The 13815-nt window shown below is 37.4% G+C and overlaps 2 pseudogenes; both read right to left on the reverse strand.

Annotated features, from left to right (window-relative positions):
- LOC129064643 (proteasome maturation protein-like) lies at positions 1 to 468 on the reverse strand (annotated as a pseudogene).
- Positions 469 to 3356: 2888 nt separating this feature from the next.
- On the reverse strand, positions 3357 to 4089 carry LOC129067916 (interleukin-6-like; annotated as a pseudogene).
- Between the last annotated feature and the right edge of the window lie 9726 nt (positions 4090 to 13815).

Below are 13815 nucleotides of genomic sequence, written 5' to 3' on the forward strand. Positions count from 1 at the left end.
TCACAGTAAACCAAGTTTATATTTCCCTATCAAGTGTGATTTTCCCATTAGTCCACTTTGTGATGGTTCATTAAAAATATCTTCAAATCCAAAGGTCTCATGATTAGTCCTCAAAATATCCAGTGAAAAATTTGAGCTTGAAAGAAGTGGAAGATGTTGGAGTTGCTGCACTGCCTTCAATTCCATTTGCAATTTTAGTGGTACAAATAGACCCTGGATGTTTCTCAGTGTGGAAAAATTCATTTTATTTTGGTTGAGCTAGAATATTTTCTCTGATAACTCAAGAGGATAACTAGGCAAAACTATTTTTCACACAAGAGAAACCTTTCCGAAGGAGATCATGACATTCAAAATGTCCACTTGCTGAAAGTTTGGTAACTGGAATGCTGTTCTAGCTGAGATCTAAGTCCTCTGAGAGCTATTCAACTTCAGCTTGCTCTACAAACAGCCTCTCAATTTCATTACCATCACCAGCCCCACTTCTAACTCCCTATTATTCATATTTTTTATCTTTTTTCTTCTTCTTTTTAAAGAAGATCCTTTAGCTCTGACCAGTGTGTCTCAGTTAGTTGGGCAACATCCCACAAAGCAATATGTCATTGGTTTGATTCCTGATCAGGGCACATGACTGGGTTGTGGGTTTGGTCCCCTATCAGGGTACATACAAGAGGCAACCAATCAATGTTTCTCTCTCACATTGATATTTCTCTCCCCCTCTTCTTCCCTTCCCCTCTCTTTAAAAATAAGTAAAATAAATAAATAAAATCCTTTTTTTTTTTTTAAAGAAAAAAAAGAAGACCCTTTAGCATTTCTTATAATTCTGGATGGTGGTAATGAACTCCTTTAGCTTTTTCTTGTCTGGGTATCTCTTTATCTCTCTTTTGATTCTAAATGACAGCTTTGCTTAGCTTTACTAAATGATAGTAGTCTTGGTTGTAGATCCTTGCTTTTTATCACTCTGAATATTTCTTGCCAATCCCTTTGGCCTGCAAAACTTGTATTGAGAAGTCAGCTGACAATCTTATGGGAACTCCCTTGCAGTTTACTGCTTTTCTCTTGCAGCTTTTAAGATTCTCTTTGTATTTAACCTTTGGCATTTTAATTATGACGTGTCTCGGTGTGGGCCTCTATTTCCTCCACCAGGTTAGGGAAGATTTCCATCATTTTTTCACATAGGCTTTCAATTCCTTTACCTCTCTCTTCTCCTTTCAGCACCCTCCATGAGGTAAGTTGGTACAGGTGATGTGGTCCCAGAGGCCCCTTAAATTATCCTCATTTTTTAAAATACATTTTTCTTTTTGCCGTTCTGTTTGGGTGTTGATAGACAGATAGGTAGATAGATAGATAGATACAAAGAGAGAGCGAGAGTCAGAAACAGAGAAAAAAGGTCGTAAGAGCATTGTTTATAATAGCGAAAAATGATTAACAACCTACATGTCCACTGAAAAGACACCAGTTAAATTAATAATAATAGGATACAGTTATATTATACAATTATTTAAAATGATGTTACATGTTTTTAACTGTTGAGATGGAAAGATATCCACGACCAAGACTGTTAAAATAGAAAATAAAGCTCTTTTTAGGGGGAAAAGTAGGTGAAGAAAATAATCCAAAAATGAAAAACACAGCATATATATACATGAAAATGTCCAGAAAGATATAGCTAAAATGTTAACAGTGCTTCCTATGGGGTGTGATCATAAACATTCTATATTAATATTTCTGTGATTTTTCTTTTTTTAATTTTTAAAAAGACTTTATTTATTTTAGAAAGAGGGGAAGGGAAGGAGAAAGAGAGGGAGGGAAGCATCAATCAGTTGCTTCTTGCACGCCCCCAACTGGGAACCTGGCCTGCAACCCAGGCTAACCCTAACCCTAACTGGGAATCAAACTAGCGTTTGATTTGCAGGCCAAGGCTCAATCCACTGAGCCACACCAGCCAGGGCATGATTTTTCTACATCTTAGTTTTTTACAATCATCAAGCATTATGTTTACAAGTGTATAAAACAATAAAGCTAGAAAAACTGTAGAAGAAAATAAAAATTCCACACATGGTCTCAGTGTAGCACCCCTTCAATGGCACCGTTTGCTGATCTGCCTGCTCAGCAGACAGTCCTGTAGGCTGGAAGTCCAAGATCAAGCTGTCCACAGGGCCATGCTCACTCAGAAGGCTCTAGGAGAAGACCCTTCCTGTTCTGCTCCTGGTGTTTGCCGTCGATCCTTGGTGTTTCTTGGTTTATAGATGCATCAGTCAGTCCTCCCCTGTCATCACATGGCATTCTCTTTGTCCAGCAGTTTTGAAATCAGGTAGTAGAAGTCCTCCAATGTTGTGGTTTCTTTCAAAGTTGTTTTGGTTATTCTTGGTCCTTTGTATTTAGATGTAAATTTTACCTTTTAAAAATTATTTATTTATTGGGAGAGGGGATGGAAGGGAGAGAGAGGGAGAGGAACATCAGTTGGTTGCCTCTTGCCCACGCCCAACTGGGAACCTGGCCTGCCACCCAGGTATGTGCCCTAACCAGGAATCGAACCAGCAACCTTTTGGTGTGCAGGAAGATACCCAACTCACTAAGCCACATCAGTCAGTGCTATTTACATATAAATTTTTGAATAGGCTTGCTAATTTCTACAAAAAAAGTCTCCTGAGATTTAATTGGGATGGGATCACACTGAATCTATATTATCAACTTAGGGAGAACTGACATTTTAGTAATATTGAGTTTTCTAGTTTGTGTTCATAGTCTATCTCTCCATTTACTTAGATCTCAATTTCTTTCAAAATGTTTTGTTATTTTCAGTGTAAATATCTTACACATATTTTGTTAAATTTAATCATAATTGTTTTTATGTCTTTAATGTTATTGTACATTTATTTTCCAATAGTTCATCACTAGTATATATAAATACAATTTATTTTTATTTTTATTTTATTTTATTTCTTTAAAGGCCTTTACTGGTATAAAAACAATTTAAACATTTTATAAATACATTGTAAATTTTTTTTAAAAACCATGTATAAATTAGCAATTTATTTGAGGTAAGCCTACACATTTCAAGAAATGATCTGGCTCTGAAATGAGGGTATTCAAACTGTATAACCATTTTATATTATTTTTTTCAAAACTAACACAAAATATTTCAAGTGGCATTTCATAAATATATAAATATCACTTACATAAATTAACTCAATATCACATATTTAAATATCAATAATTTAAAAATAATAAAATAGTGTCCTACCACTCATATTTTCAGTTCTTCATAGAGAACAACGTTAGTTATGTGCCCAATGGACAGCTTTCTGAGCAGAGGAAGGAATGTCCATGAACCACAACCATCTTAGATGCCCAGGCTACTTTATCCGAACGGCCCTCTGGGTGAACTGCAGGAAGCCCTCAAGGCTCTGCAGGATGAGGTGAATTGTCAAGGTCTGCCGCCACTCATTCTGTGACTGCATCTTCTCCAGCAGGCCCGTGTCTGGTGGGCTCAGGGATGGTTTCTTCAACTGGATTCTTTTGCTTCAGAGTATTTGACTCTCATCTGCAGCCTTGGCATTTTCCTCAAACGTGTTCTGGAGGTACTCCAGGTATCCCTGAAACTCCACAAGACCAGTGGTGAGTCCCATCAAGCAGGTCTCCTGATTGAATCCAGATTGGAAGCATCCATTTTTTCCTGTCAGTTTTGAAAGGTTCAGCTTGTTTTCTGTCAGTGCCTCTTTGCTTTTTTTACATGTTTCATAGTTGTCACACATCTTATTTTTCACTTCAGAGATTTCGAAGATGATGGACTTAATAAGTTTTTCAGTTTGGTCTGGCGAGGTGAGTGGTGATCTCTTTAAGGTGGTCTCATCTTTGGCATCTTCTCCCAGTGGGACGGGAGGTAGGGAAAGCAGTAGCCGTCACCAGGAGTATTTTTTTCAAAACTAACACAAAATATTTCCAGGGAGATAGGCCAGCGGGCTGAAGGTGTTTGTGCAGAGGGAGTTCATGGCCAGGTTCCTGGAGAGAGATGGAGCTCTCTTTTCTTCCTCTTTGATGGGATGTCAAAGGAGGACCTTGTGGCATTTTCTGGAACTTAGTGTTCATAGCTTCCTCCTACTGTATGACTCAGTTTGAGTCCCCAGGCAGCTAAATACAGTTTGTTCTTATATATTGGTTTTACATCCTGCAGCCTTGTTAAATTTATTCTAGTAGCTTATTTTTTTTGTAAATTCATTAGGCTCTGATATGTACACAATCATGTCTTCAAAGAAAGTTTTCCTTCTTTCTTTTAAATCTTACTTATTACATTGACTAGGATCTCCAGTACAATACTGAATAGAAGTGAAAGAAGTAGATACCCCTCCCCTATTCTGATCTTAGCGAGAAGACATTCTATTGTTTACTATTAAATATTATGTTAGCTGCAGTCTTTATTACACATGCCCTTTATCAGGTCAAAATGTTTTTTTCTATTTCCAGTTTCCTGACGTTTGTTTGTTTGTTTGTTTTTAAAATCACAAATGGGTGTTAAGTTTTGTCAAATGCTTTTTCTATCTCTTTTGAGATAATCATATTGTTTTTCTCTTTTATTCTATTTATATGGTAAATTATATTTCATATTTTGTTAAAGAGTTTTGCAACTATATTTATTTGTAGTTTCTTTTTAAAATTTTTTGTTCCTCACCCAGGATAGTTGATTTGAGAGAGAGAGAGGGGAAGAGAGAGAGAGAGAACGATGTGAGAGGGAAACATCATCCGTTGCCTCCCATACACGCCCTGACCAGGGATCAACTGGCTACCTAGGTATGTGCCCTGACCGGGAATTGAATCCACAACCTTTTGGTGCACGGGACAATGCTCCAACCAACTGAGCCACCCTTCCAGGGCTATTTGTACTTTCTTAGCTGTAATAACTTTGTCTGGGTAATGCCGATATCATGAAATGAGTTGGGAAGTGTTCTTTTGTCTAATTTCTGAGTTTTTGTAGGTTGCATATTCTTTCTTTTCAAAAAAATATTTTCTCTAGTTTTATTGAGATATAATAGACATACATCACTGTATGAGTTTCAGATGTACAGCATACAAGTTTGGTTTATAGGGTGGGAGGAGGAAAAAGGAGGGTAAAGGGGAAATAAATGGTAATGGAAGGACACTTGACTTGGGGTGGTGAACATGTAACAGTGAAAAATTGTAAGGATGGGAAATTGTAACTCACTCCACCATTCTTTTGACATTGTTTTTGTAAGTGCTAACTCTGACTAATATGTAGCTTGTAGATAAACAACATGTTTATGTAAGAATCCTAGGAAATAACTTCAGAAAATATGTACTCAGACCTTCAGGCATCCCAGCGCTGGGAGATACGCTGACCTTCAACCGTGAAGCCAGGATGACTAAACCAGCATGATGTACACCGGACCATCATTTGCCTTATTGGCATGGGGTGTGCTTGTCTGCACGTGGAGAACTTTTCTACCCTCTCCTCTGATCTCTTCGTTCTGTTCCCCTCTCCCTCCTTATAAAAAATCTGTGACCCTACCGAGATGTTCAGATGGGCTTTGAGATGTGGGTCCCCCATCTTCCCAGGAGATTGGCTTTGTGACGTGAGTTCCCCATCTTCCAGGTGGCCAGAACCTGAAAATAAGCCACTTTCCTTTACATCAGCAACTGCCTCTTGAGGGTTGGCTTTCACAGCAGCAGGCAGCTGGACCTGTGTTTCAGTTACAAATACACAATACAATATACAGATAATGTATTATAGAATTATATTCCTGAAACCTATATAATTTTATTAACCAATGTCACCCCAATACATTTTTTTAAATAAAAATTAAATAAAAATTTTTTTTGAAAGAGTGGGTTTTAGGCAGGGCTCATAAATGACATTGGGTATGGCTACCATGAAACATTTTGGAATACCGTGAGAACCCAGGAAATAAATTTAGACTTTATTAATATGAAAAAGAAAAGGTTTGGTTTACATATATTGTGAAGTGATTACTACAGTAAGTTTAGTTAACATCCATCGTTTCACATATTTACAATAAAAAGAAATGGAAAAATGTTTTTTCTTCTTATAATGAGAACTCTTAGGATTCACTCTCTTAACCTTCATATACCAGTGGCAACTATAGTCTTCATGTTGTACATTACATCCCTAGTACTTATTTATTTTTTAAAATTTTTTATTTATTTTTTCAATTGTAGTTTACATTCAAAATTATTTTGTATTACTTTGAAGTGTACAGCATAGTGGTTAGACAGTACTTATAATTGGTAGTTTGTATCAACTTTTTCCAATCCTTCCACCCTACCCCACCCCACTGCAGTCCCCACTTGTAATAACAAGTGTGTTCACTTTTCCTATATTGCTTGAATGTTTGTTAGCATTCACCAATGAAACTATCTGGGCCTGGAGGTTTTTTGTTGGAAGATTTTTAATTATAAAGTCAGTATTTTATAAAATGAAAGGCAATTCAGATTTTTTTGTTTCTTTTGTGTGTTTTAATATTTCTGTCTTTTAAAATATTTTTTCCATTTCATCAAAAATTTCCAATTTATTGGCATAAAGTTGTTTATAATATTCCCTTACATCTTTTTATTGTTGTTCTATTTCAGTTGTCCTAATTTTCCCCCATTGCTCTCACCTGTCCTGCCTACCTCCCTTACATCTTTTTAGTATTTGTAGAATATGTAGATATCTTTTCTTTTATCCTTATTATGGACAACTTGATTCTTCATGTCTTTTTAAAAATTATCAACCTGGCTAGAGATTTATATATTGCATTTTTTAAAGAACTAATTTTTGTTTTTTCTGATTTTCTTATATTGCTCATTTCTATTTTCTTAGCTTTTCTTTCTTATTTTTGTTATTTTTCTTTTTTCTACTTATTTTGGGTTTAGTATGTTCTTTTGTTTTCACTTCCTAAGTTGAAAGCTTAAATCAATGATTTTAGCCCTTTCTTTTCTTACAACATAAGCATTTAAACCTATAATGTCCCCTCTAAGCACAACTTTAGTTGCAGCCCACAACTCTTCATTTGTTGTGCTGTAACCATCATTCAGTTAAAAATAATTTCTGGTTTCCCATAATCTGTTCATTGACTCATATGTTATTAAACAATGTGTTGTTTAATTTCCAAATACCTAGGAACTTTCCAGGTATCTTTTTGTTGTTTATTTTTAATTTAATTTCAGTGGGGTCAGGGAAGGAACTCTGGGTGATTGTAATTCTACTTTATTAAAACTTGTTTTATGAGCCCTGGCTTGTATGACTCAGTGGATTGAGTGCTGGCCTGAGAACCAAGGGGTTGCCAGTTCAATTCCCAGTCAGGGCACATGCTTGGGTTGCGGGCCGGGTGTCCAGTTGGGAGTGTGAGAGAGTCAGTCACACAATGATGTTTCTCTCCCTCTCTTTTCTCTCCCTTCCCCTTTCTCTAAAAATAAATACGTAAAATCTTTTTTAAAAAAGGCTTGTTTTATGACAAGTTTCATGGAATCATAGGTAATTAAACAATGTGTTGTTTGATTTCCAAATACTTAGGGATTTTCCAGATATCTTTTTGTTATTGATTTTTAATTTAATTTCAGTGGGAAAAAAAACTCTGGGTGATTGCAATTCTAACTTTATTAAGCTTTGTTTTATGACCCAGTATATGGTCCATCTTGGCAAATGTTCCATGTGCACTTGAGAAGAATAAGTGTTTTGTTAGGTGGAGTGTTTACTTAGTTGATAGTGTTCAGGTCCTGTATATTCCTTCAGATTTTGTACCTATTTATGTTTTTAAATTTTTAAAAACATTTTTTATTTCTTAAGTATATTTTATTGATTATGCTATTATAGTTGTCCCATTCTTTTCTCCCCTTTCTCTCTCTCCACCCTGCACCCTCTCTCCCACCAGCATTCCCCTCACCCCTTAGATCATGTCCATGGGTCATACATATAAGTTCTTTGGCTTCTCCACTCCCTATACTATTCTTAACCTCCCCTTTTTGTACTTACCATTTACACTTCTTGTTCCCTGTACATTTTCCCCCATTCCCCTCCTTACCCTCTGAGCTGATAACCCTCTGAGTGAGCCCCATTTCTGTGATTCTGTTCCTATTGTAGTTTGCTTGGTTTGTTTTGCTTTTATTTTTAGGTTCTGTTGCTGATAGTTGTGAGTTTGTTTTCATTTTACTGTTCATAGTTTTGATCTCTTTTTTCTTAGAAAAGTCCCTTTAACATTTCATATAATAAAGTCTTGATGATCATCTCCTTTAACTTTACCTTATCTGGGAAGCACTTTATCTTCCCTTACATTCTAAATGATAGCTTTGCTGGCTATGGTAATCTTGGATGTAGGTCCTTGCCTTTCGTGACTTTGAATACTTCTTTCCAGCCCCTTCTTGCCTGCAAGGTTCCTTTGGAGAAATCAGCTGATAGTCTTATGGGAACTCCTTTGTAGGTAACTCTCTCCTTCTCTCTTGCTGCTTTCAAGATTCTTTCTCCTTATCTTTAATCTTGGGTGATGTCATTATGATGTGCCTTAGTGTGTGCTTCCTTGGTCCAATATCTTTGGGACTCTGAACTTCCTGGATCTCCTGGACGTCTATTTCTTTCACCAGATTGGGGAAGTTCTTCTTCATTATTTTTTCAAATAAGTTTTCAATTTCTTGCTCTTCCTCTTTTCCTGCTGGCATCCCTGTGATTTGGATGTTGGAATGTTTAAAGTTGTCCCAGAGGTTCCTAAGCTGCTCCTCATTTTTTTTTTTTTTTGAATTCTTGACTCTTCATTCTGTTCTGGTTGAATGTTTATTTCTTCCTTCTGTTCCAAATCATTGATTTGAGTTTCCTTCCCTTTACTATTGGTTCCCTGTATATTTTTCTTTATTTCACTTTGTGTAGCCTTCATTTTTTCCTCCATTTTGCAACCATACTCAACCAATTCAGGGAGCATCCAGATTACCAGTGTTTTAAACTCTGCATCTGACATGTTGTCTCTTTCCTCGTCACTTAGTTCTATTTTTGGAGTTTTGATCTGTTCTTTCATTTGGGCCATATTTCTTTGTCTCAGTGAAGCTATTACCTTGCAAAGGGTGGAGTATTAGGTATTCGTCAGTGTGGGGCAACCCTCTTCACTGCATTATGGCACTGTATGTGGGGAAGAGATCAGAGAGGGAACAATGCCATTTGCTTGTCTCTCACCCTGCTTTTGGTCACTTCCCTGGCTACCCACAAGCGAATTGGGCCATTCTGGTGCTTATTCCTAGGTGAGAGGGCTTGTGTAAGTTCTAGGACCCTGTGGGTCTCTCCAGCAAACTTTTCCGTGAGGCTGGGAGTTTCTCCTGACACTGCAGCTCCTGAAGGTTTTTACAGCCAGAGGTTTTGAGGCTTTCTTTTCCTGTGCTGGAGCTCTGGGTTGCATGGTCTGTCTTGCTCCCCTGTTGTTCCTCCTGGCTTACCCGCACACAAATGTGGGACCTCCAGGTCTGCCACCTTGCCCCACTTCCTCTCCACCCCTCCTACAAGTCTGGATGAATGTTTCTTCTTTAGCTCCTTGGTTGTTGGGCTTTCATACAGTTTGGTTTTCTGTCAGTTCTGGCTATTTTTTGTTTTTAATTGGTGGTTGTGCTTCTTTTGGTTGTGCAAAGAAGCAAAGTGTGTTTACCTATGCCTCCATCTTGGCTGGAAGTCCTCAACTCTCTTAAAAATATTTTTTAAAATTATTGTCGACATTCAATATTATTTTAGTTTTGGATGTACAGTGTACTAGTTAGACATTTCTATACTTCATGAAGTGTTCTGCCCAACAAGTCCAGTAACCACCTGGCACCATACATAATTAGTATAATATTTTTTACTATATTCCCTATATTGTACTTTACATCCCATGACTATTTTGTAACTGCCAATTTGTATTTTTAATTCCTTCACTTTTTTCACCCAGTCCTTCAATCTCCCTCCCATCTCTTCTATCAATTATCAAGAGAAAAGTCTTGAAATATGCAGCCATAATTGTGGAAACTATGGACAAATCTATTGTGAGCAAATCTGTCCTTTTTTTTCAGTTTTGTCAGTTTTCATCTCATGTATTTTGAAGCTGTTATTATATGTGCACACATTTAATTTTCAACATTATATTATGAAAATGTTCAAACATATGGAAAAAACAATAGAGTTTAACAATGAACACCTACCTGTATACCTACTACCTATATTATACCATTAATGTATTACAATGCTTGGCTTTATTACATATCTATTCATCTATTACCCATTTTGATGAATTTCCAAGTCCATCGCAGATTTCAGTACACATATTTCTCTAACTATTTCACTATGTATATCATTAACTAGAAATCATGCTTTTTAGAGTTTTTTTCCTTTCACAGTAAAACAATAAACAGATAAATATTTTAAGTGTAGCATTAAATGAGTTTAGTAAATGCATACATTTATGACCCAGACTCTTACTGAGATAAATATGACCCTCATTTTCAGAAAGTTTCATTTTTCCCTTTCCATTCAATCCCTATTACCTTCAGATGCAATCCTAATTCTAATTTTTAAAATTTAATTTTTAAAGGGAGAGAGGAAGGAAGAAAGATAGAGAAACAGATTTGTTGTTCAACTTATTTATGTGTTTATTCGTTGCTTCTTGTATGTGTTCTGACCTGTAATGGAACCCACAACCTTGGCATATCAAGAGGATATTCTAACCAACTAAGCTCTGTGGCTGGAGCCCTGATTTTTTTCCCCCCACTATAAATTAGTTTGCCTATTCTGACACTCAGGGCCAGTTTCAGGGTCATGCCACCTGTGCAGTCACACAGGACCAGATGCTTGGAAGGGCCTCACACTGGGTATAATGGTCTGCTATAATAATTTTGAAATTCATAATATTTTAACAAGGGGCCCACATTTTCATTTTGTATAAGGCCCTAGGAATTATGTAGCTGGTCCTACTAGAAGTTTTATATAAGTAGAATCAAACCATATGTAATATTTTTTCTGTAAACCTTCTTTTATTTAGCATGTTTTTAATGTTAATAATGTTTTTGAGATTCATCATGTTGCATATGTTGATAATCTGTTCTCTTTTATTGCTGAACAGTATTTAAATGTATGAATATGCCACAGTTTGTTTATCTATTCTCCTACTGATGGACACCTGGGATATTTCCAGGTTTTGGCTATTATAAATAAAGTTGCTATACATTCTTGTACAAGTCTTTTTGTGGACACAAGAATGCTTTAGACTAGCTATCTCAACATGGGGCACTATTAGGATTTTGAACAGAATACTCTTCAAAATATTTCAAGGAAATTACCTCTACTCATTCAATCCCCTCAGTCATTTGAAAAACTCCGAAAGCCTCTATACATTTCCAGCCCTCTGGGGAAGGCAGTACCACTTCTGATTAAGAGTTCCTGTCTTAAATAATAGCATACTGTGCCTTCATTTCAGCAATGTATTTGACCTAATATAATACTGCTATAGATAAGGCAGAAAAATGTGTACTGTACACAAAGTATGCTAGAAGAATAGAAAGGCAGTCAATGGGACTAGAATTTGGTGATTGACAGGGGAAGGACTTGGCCCTGGCCTGGTAGCTCAGTTGGGTACAGGACTGTCCCAATAAGCCAGGGTTGCAGGCCCGATGCCTGGTCAGGGCACATACCAAAATCAACCAATGAACGCGTCAATGGATGGAACAACAGATCAATGTCGGTTTTCTTTTCTCACTCTCTAAAAATCAATAAATAAAAAAATTTTTTTAAAGGAAAGGGCTTGAAGACTTTGAAGGAGCTGGATGTTTAGAAGGAAGAAAATTAAGAAATAGTTCAGAAATGGTAAGCAGAACATTTATTACACCCCCTGGCCCTGAGGTGTGCACAATATAAGGGGACAAGTAAAACCAGGATCTCCCTGAGAAGACTGCTCAGAAGATGTGGTAACCAGGGGCAGACAGATTCATTTATACTTCCAGGAGGTGGAGGGAATCTTCAGAGAGGAGGAGGAAGCTATGTTACTTTGATGGTAACAGATCTGGAATTGCAAAGGGCACATGGAAGAGTTTGGGGAGGATAGGAAGGGGTTGCTTCAGAGGAGGTAAGGAACTCAGGGGTATTGGGATGAACATCCAATGTTGATGTCAAGTGACTCGGCTTATTCCTCTGGTGATGACTGAGATAAATGGGAATATGAGGCGCATAATGATAGTCTGACAGGCTCTTGGAGAGATATGGAAAATAAGACTGAGCTGTGTGAATTTTGAATAGTTAGTAGGAAGGTCAAGGAGCTCCAGGATGTCTGCCTGCCCCAGCAGAGTGTAGTGGTGGGAGCAGACAGGGATGGAAAGGGATAGATGTGCTCTCTCTGGGAGAAAATGGTAAAGTAGGGGCTACGGGTGACCAACGATAGCTTAGTGACTACCTGAATAATTGAGTCATGGTCATTAATAAACATTTATTGGGCAGCTACTTTGTGTACGACTTAACCATTCAACACTCTGAAAAGAATATTGTTCTTAGAGCCAGCTGAGAGAGGAACCAGTTGGTTCCAGAAGGAAACAGAATGTGGCAAACAGAGATGAACCTTAACCTTTGCCTTATCAAGATCAGAGAGGGGTGAGGTCTTTATGGTGGGTCATTTACAGTGTATGCAACAGCTCTGGTGAAACCGGAGAGGTTTCTTCAATGTTTTAATTTAATGACATCTTTGAAGCAACCAATTATTCTATATAACTGTGAGGAAGTTATCTTCTGGTCATCTACAGTTACCTCCTGGTAACTGGACAGAGTCAAGCAGGGCTGTTTCTGTGGGTTCTTGTGTTGCAGTGGTTGCTTATAAGACATGATAACAACATGCCTTATGTCAAAGGAAAACTACATACTTATATTGCTTTTCTTTCCAGAGTGATGTGTATGTTTCAAGAGGGATGACTGAGATGTCTCTAGAAAATCAGAGTGTATGATAAGAACAAACTAAAGTCACAAGCTTAATGTCATTGATATTCTTAGTCAGGATGAGTGAGTTATCAAGTGTCATAGTCCAGCTGATCCATGCACAACACATATTAATATAAACAATACTGACTCAGAGTGTACCCAACATGATAATGTTCCTGAGAGTCTGGGTTGTCACCTGTCCTAGTGCCAAGATCAGCAGTCATTGAAGATGGAGTGAATAAGCTAGAGAGTGGTTGCTATGAACTGGTAGAAAGAACTGAAAGAAGGAAATAAAGAATGTGGATTGAGGAGGGGGTAGGGAGGATATGTCACGTCTTTGTTGGTTCCCTGTTTGTAGAAAAAGGGGAACTTCCAGGAGTCTGTAGGGAAGTCTTGTGAACTGATAAAGTAACGACTGCATTTCCATTTCCGTGCAGGATTATTAGGTGAACCAGCAGCAGGTTATAATAGTGGAGATGATGATGATATGAAGTCCTATATAAAGCAAACCTACTGTTAGCATTTCCTTCCGTTACCTGCAGCTGACAGAACTTGCTGGAATACAGCTAGCAGCTAATGGGTGGTGAGTTATTTATGGAGTTGGAACACTGTTAGGGACCAAGTTTCTATTTCCAATTTTGTCAAAAAGACAGCTCAGAAAAAACAGCATGTGGGCCTAAAGGCTACAAATAGCTCAAAGAATATCTCAAATTGGTGAAGTGTTGGTGAGCCATCCCGACATGAGGACATCATACTTTACTTCTATCCTTTGGTACAAAAGGCTTTGTAGGGAAAAAGAGAGGGTCTGTTGAATGGAGATTGCTAACTGGTGAAATTATGCAAATATAGATTAAGACACAGGCATACCTTGGTTTGTCATTCAACCTGGCTTGCTC

This window comes from Pteronotus mesoamericanus, unplaced genomic scaffold, assembly GCF_021234165.1.
Source record: "Pteronotus mesoamericanus isolate MK-2021 breed Mesoamerican mustached bat unplaced genomic scaffold, CSHL_Meso_final contig_101, whole genome shotgun sequence".
NCBI lineage: Eukaryota > Metazoa > Chordata > Mammalia > Chiroptera > Mormoopidae > Pteronotus > Pteronotus mesoamericanus.